The following is a 6,299-nucleotide window of genomic DNA, read 5'->3' as shown; positions in this document are numbered from 1 at the left end:
GAGAGAGAGAGAGAGAGAGAGAGAGAGAGAGAGAGAGAGAGAGCACAATTGGAAGCAGTGGCATGAGGTAATGAACTCCCAAAGCCTATCTCCAGTGATATGCTTCCTTCAGCAAGGTCATACCTCCTCAGCTCCCCAAAACTGTGCCACCAAATGTTTAAGTTTCAGAGCCTATGAGCCTGAAATTCTCATTCATGTCACTACCTAGGCCTGTATAAGAATTCCACCAAAGCCCAACTTGGTAAATGAAGGTGTTTATTGTATTTCCAGAAGCATGGGAGAATGGATACTTGAAAAAACACGAGTGACCCTAAAACAACCGCATTGACACAAATTCCCACTTCTTCATGAATGAGAGCTATGTGGATGCTGAATCATGGAGTTTCATAGTTAAAAGTCTACTTCCTGTGTTCACAGTATGTCCTGAGATTATTGTGACTGGTAGAGAAAGAATACAGTATGGTTGGAATCCCTGGCAGGGGTCTGGTGAACATGGTCATGGGTCCCTTCTACCAGGAATTGTCAATAGCTTATTATTATTAGCACAGACCACAGCTTATTTGTTGCCATGAGTGTGAGACCCAGGCCATTTCTACAGTAAGATGGTTGATTGGGTGATCATATTATCTACATACTACAACAAAATGATTAACATAACCCAGAAGGAATAAGAGATGAGGGTTAGGTCTTTAGTTTGTTTCTTACCCCACTTCCATCTTCTCCAAGATGCAGGCATTCCACATGGTCTGCCACATGTGCCCAGTTGTTGTCATGTGAAGCTATGCCAGTTCTCTTTGATGCGTGTTGTTTTTGCTGTTCTTCGTGGTTTCCTGTTTTCTTACTCTTGTGACATTGGGCATCTTCATTTTCTTTTTAACCTACCTCTTCCCACTCAAATAAAGCATTAGGTTTCAAGCTTTGTTTTTTTTTTTTNCACCCCTGTTATCTACCAGACTTTGGTTTGGACCAGCAATGATTTATTATTTTGAAATAATTATCATGGATTTTTTTTTTTGTTTTTCGAGACAGGGTTTCTCTGTGGTTTTGGAGCCTGTCCTGGAACTAGCTCTGTAGACCAGGCTGGTCTTGAACTCACAGAGATCCGCCTGCCTCTGCCTCCCGAGTGCTGGGATATTTTTTTTTTTAATGTAGAATTTAACAAAACTTTCTTCTCTGTCCATTTTCCCCTAGATTTCTAATATAGTAACTTTTTATATTTAGGATGAACCAGTAATAATCTATGATTTTATGTAAGGTTTTACTACTTAGAATTATTTGGTATGGATTTCCCTAAAATTCAATATATTCATAAAACTGTAGATTGGACAGTGCTCAATGATGCTAGCAGTATTCTCAGTCTTAAAAACATTGTGTTCCACACTGAAGGATCCCAAGATGAATCTTTAAGTATGTTCTAGCACATTGATTTAATCCATTCCCTTGTTAAGTGACACATACATATTTCTAATTTTTGCCCTTATGAGCAATACTACAAAAAAGCTTTTTATAAATGGTGCTCTGTGCCCCTGTTTCATTGTTGATCTGGGACCAATAAAATATTGTTCTGAGACCGAGAAAAATCACAAGGAAGATCACTGGAGATGAATAATATGTATGTCTGTTTCATATCTTTCATCATCTCTACAAATTTTTATTATCATCACTTCACTTATACTCACAGGGGTCACCAAAAACCACAAAAAACCCAGATATTTACATTACTATTCATAACAGTAGCATTAGTGCAGCCATGAAGCAGCAATGAAAATAAACTTATGGTTGGGGGTCACCACAACATTAGGAACTGTGTTAAAGAGTTACAGCATTAGGAGGATTGAGAATTATTGTTATAGATTATGTAGAGTGAGAAGACTTATCTGAAACTTTCATCCTTATATGGATGTGTTATAAACAGTTCTCTAGCATTTCTAGGGTACATAGTGAAATTGAGGGGAAATCCTAATAGCTCATGTTAAAGATCTTAATCAAAAATAGAGAAGCCTTAAACATTAATTAGAGAGCGAAGAAAACAAGGTAATCAAAAGATATTTTGTTTGTAGGTATGATAACAATAGCTATAAATTATGTGATACCAGTGTAAGAGTGAATGACAGAAGATGCCTACAATGACTGATAGAGTCTAGCTTGAACTACTGATTCAATAACAGTGAAAGAGAAGAGTGCTTACCCAGGAGGGAATAAAATTTCCAGTTTTCCATTTTTGACAAGTTAGACAATGAGTCTAGAGGATGTATATTTGGAAATATTCAGGAGGTAGTATAACTATCATCCCTAGTTTAGAACAAGAGATGTAGACTTGAGAGTTATAGAAGTATGGGGCAGCACCAGCGAGAATAGTCATGCTTCACATGAAGGAATCATTGTCAATGAAAAAGTGAGACTATAGGTAGAAACAGAAATGAGAAAACAGCGTGAACCAGTGAAGAAGTGTTTGCCGACTTTCCTAGAATGTAACACAGCAAGTAGAGGAAATAGCACTTTCAAGGAAGATTGCTGCTAATGCAATTCAAGATCACTGCTGTGAAGTAGTTAACAAGAAGGCCACTGTTGAAATAGGAGCAGCGGGGCTGTGTCCCCAGCACCCTGGCCGCTTGCTAGCTCATGCCCGAAATAACAACACACAAATTGTATTTAAACACTGCTTGCCCCTTATATCTAACCTCTTCTCGGCTAACTCTTGCACCTGGACTAGCCCATTTCTAATAATTTGTGTAAGCACCCCAAGGTGCGCTTACCGGGAAGATTCTAACCTATGTCCATCTTGGGTAGGAGCTTCATCGCGTGTGCCTCAGAGAGCAGAGCTATCAGGGGAGTGGAGCATGGCGTATCTGCTCCAGAGCAGAGCTGTCGAGTCTGTCTGAGAAGTCTTACCTCACTTCCTCTTCGTCCTGCTTACTCCTCCCACCTATGTTTTAACCTATCAGGGCAAGCAGTTTCTTTATTGCTTAACCAATGAAATCAACAGATTGATATATGACACTCCCACATCAGGCCACTGCTTTGCCGGCGACAGGACAGAACACTTGCCTGTAGTAGGAGCTGCGGGCTTCGTTCCTGCCGCCCAGCTCCAGGCTGCTTGGCTAGCTTATGCCACAAAATAATTACACAGAAACTGTATTCTTTTAAACACTGCTTGGCCTATTAGTTGTAGCCTCTTAATGGCTAATTCTCACATCATGCCTAACCAATATTTAGTAATCTGTGTAGCACCAGTCTTACTGGGAAAGATTCAGCATGTCTGACCTGGTGGCTTGCTTTATTGTGTCTGCCCTGGAGAGAAGAGGCATGGCTCACTTCCTCTTCCTCCCAGCATTCTGTTCTGTTTACTCCACCCACCTATCTTCTAACCTATCATACCAAGCAGCTTCTTTATTAATTAACCAATGAAAGCAACAGAATGATATGACACTCCCACATCACTTGCCCATGTCAAGTTGTGAGGATCCAGAATGGTTAATATAAACAAACTACAGAGGGACAGTGACAGGAAACACACGGGCTCTCTGAGATGAGAAGCCATGGCCTTGTGTAGACAGCAATGATAAAGGATTTCCTCCTCTTTCCTTAGGTTAAAATGTAAAAGTTATATATTTTCTTGTTTTTGTTGAAACAAGTTTAAAATTTCTGTCAGGAGGTACTGCAAAGGCCAAGACCTAAGAGCTGTTGTCACCATGATTAAAATGCTGGACTGCTGAAGTCGAGGCTGTGCAAAATGTAAATTCTCAGGTCTTACAGCAACATGAGTGAAGTAATTAACATTCGAATAGCAAGTTTCAGTAAAAGAAGCAGAGGCATTAATTTGACTGAAAACTTGTGACTGAATGTAAAATAAGTTCAGAGAAGGTGAGAGTGGCAACATGTGATGGAAATCAGAGGCTTCTATTTATTTTTCAATTTCTCCTTTGCCTCCCCCCTTGAAGTGTTCAATATACTAAATGTAACTCAGATATAAATAAGAACAATGTGACTTTCTTGTCTGAAATAAAGAATACTATAATTTAGAGTTTGGTATTCTACTTTTCCTATATGACTGCCTACATAATAAGCTTATCTATGGCTCAGTTTCTCCATGTGATAATTATCCCACGTGCAACAAAGATAACGTGAGGATGAACCCCAGAAGAAATAAATCAGAGGCAGGACATTGCTTCATCACCTATATTAGCATTCTGTTCGGGTCATGACCTTGAAACTTTTTTTAATCCACTTTAATGAAAATGCCTTTATGAGTTTACAGTGAAATTGGCTTAGCAACAACCCCACGCAGGCAGAAATCAGGTCACAGAAGTGAGGTTGATAAGACTGGTGACTGTGTGGTTATAGGAAAACACAGTTGTCATCATTAATTGGTTTGTTTCTTTTAATTTGAGTGAGGGTCTTACTATGTAGCTATGTATGGTCCAGAACTCACTATGTAGACCAGTCAGCCCTTGAACTCACAGAGATCCTCCTGCCTCTGCTTCCTGAGTGTAGGATTAAAGGATTATGTCATCATGCCCGACTATTATTAACTTTTTTTCAGATTAGCTTTTATATTTCTGAAAGCTTATACTTTCATCAAATTCCATGAAATAAACAATATTAGTCATTTGCAATCTTGCTTCATGTCCAAGTGTGAAAAAAATAGCAATCATATAAACCCTACACCTATATACATGTCATACTTAGAAAATATCTTTTATCCTGATAGGTCAAATCACTAAAAAATATGGTATGTTAAATCAACTACTAACATAAACACTTTTGGTAGAGAGACAGTTTGTGTTTGCAGCTGTGATGGTCTGTTTCCAGAGATGACTACCCACATTAAATTCCCTTAGGGCAGAGATCTTGCACTCTTTCTGTCTTTGAAGTCAGTACTTAACTTACTGCTCTAAATATAGATGATGATCAATGGTATTTCTGAAATATTCAGCAGAATGGAAAAAGCATGCTCTAAAAGAGAAATTACAATTTGAAATGTTATTAACTATAGGACAAAAATTCCATTGATAGAAATAAGATCCTTGCTGACCCAGGATCCTATTTTGAATGTGTGACGCAAACCTTAATTAATCATGAGTTCCACTGTGTGGCCATTGACATAAATGTCTTTCTTTTCTTCCCTTCCCCCCCCCCTTTTTTTTTGCAGCATTGAATCAAGTAAGCACACACGGCTTGGTGGGGCTGGTTTGGAGTGGCCAGAATGATGACTGGTAGCATTGATTGATTGTCTTGGGTGAGAATGCTATTTCCCTTCATCCCTGAAACTTAGCCTTCATAGTGTTTCCTTGACCAGTGTTTTCTCAGCAATTCCTATGCTTTTGGGTAGGAAGGCTTGCTAGACCACAAACTTCCAAACTCAATTTTTGTGTATCCTGATGATAATTCTCAAATTTCTGGACTGAATGTAAACATCTGTGTGCTCTGTTTAAACTGAAGTTTACTAAATGTTGGCAAAGATTTGATGAGAAAAATAAGATGGTTTATTTGTATTCATAGAGCTGCTTAGAAGATTTAAGAGCTCTAGCAGTGTAATCCATGCTTTATATATATTAGCATGTCTGTCTTGGCCATCACCTGTATTGTCACTTCTGGCCCTGTTACTTCTACCTCTTCCATCAAAGTCTTCTCTAGAATGTATTAACTTCTTTTTTTCTGTCTGATATTTGCCTTGTCTCTACAGTTGCATAGTTTGATTCCTCATCATCTCCATCTGCGTCTACCTTGACTATATTCTGGTAATGATTGTGCATGTGTACTACAATGCTGGCAGCATTTTAACAAGACCCTAAGCAATCCGTACAAGAAATAATATATAGACATGGTTCACATTTCCCTTTACTTATTAATAATAAGTTTGTAGTGCTTACTCTGGCAAATGTAGTAAGTGCTATCAGAGCGATGACAATATAATTCAATTCTAGATGATTGCCATTGTAACCTGCAGTTGAACTATGTATCTGAGTATGTTAATAAAACCACGAATATGAGCCGGAATCAAAGGAACGATTCATAGGGTTTCTAATGCCAAGTTCTACTACTTAAGGAAATCTGACTTAGGATAGAGATAATGCCCTCAGTGTGTCTGTAGGTAAGGATGGGTTTATTTTTAGTATGTTATGCATCAACTCTTGAAAGCAAAATTTTAGAAAGCCAAAATTATATTGTCTAAATTATTGTTGGCAAGCATCTCATGAAGAGCATACCCACAACATAGACTTGGAAGAACATAAAAAAGTGTGTGTGTGTTTGCCTGACCACATATTTTGTATTGTCCATTTAGGTTCTCCCAAGTC

The sequence above is a fragment of the Alexandromys fortis genome, unplaced genomic scaffold (assembly GCF_014885135.2).
Source record: "Alexandromys fortis isolate MF-2015 unplaced genomic scaffold, M_Fortis_MF-2015_v1.1 scaffold_14, whole genome shotgun sequence".
NCBI classification, from domain to species: domain Eukaryota; kingdom Metazoa; phylum Chordata; class Mammalia; order Rodentia; family Cricetidae; genus Alexandromys; species Alexandromys fortis.
The sequence above is the reverse complement of the archived record's forward strand: the minus strand, read 5'-3'. Positions refer to the sequence as shown.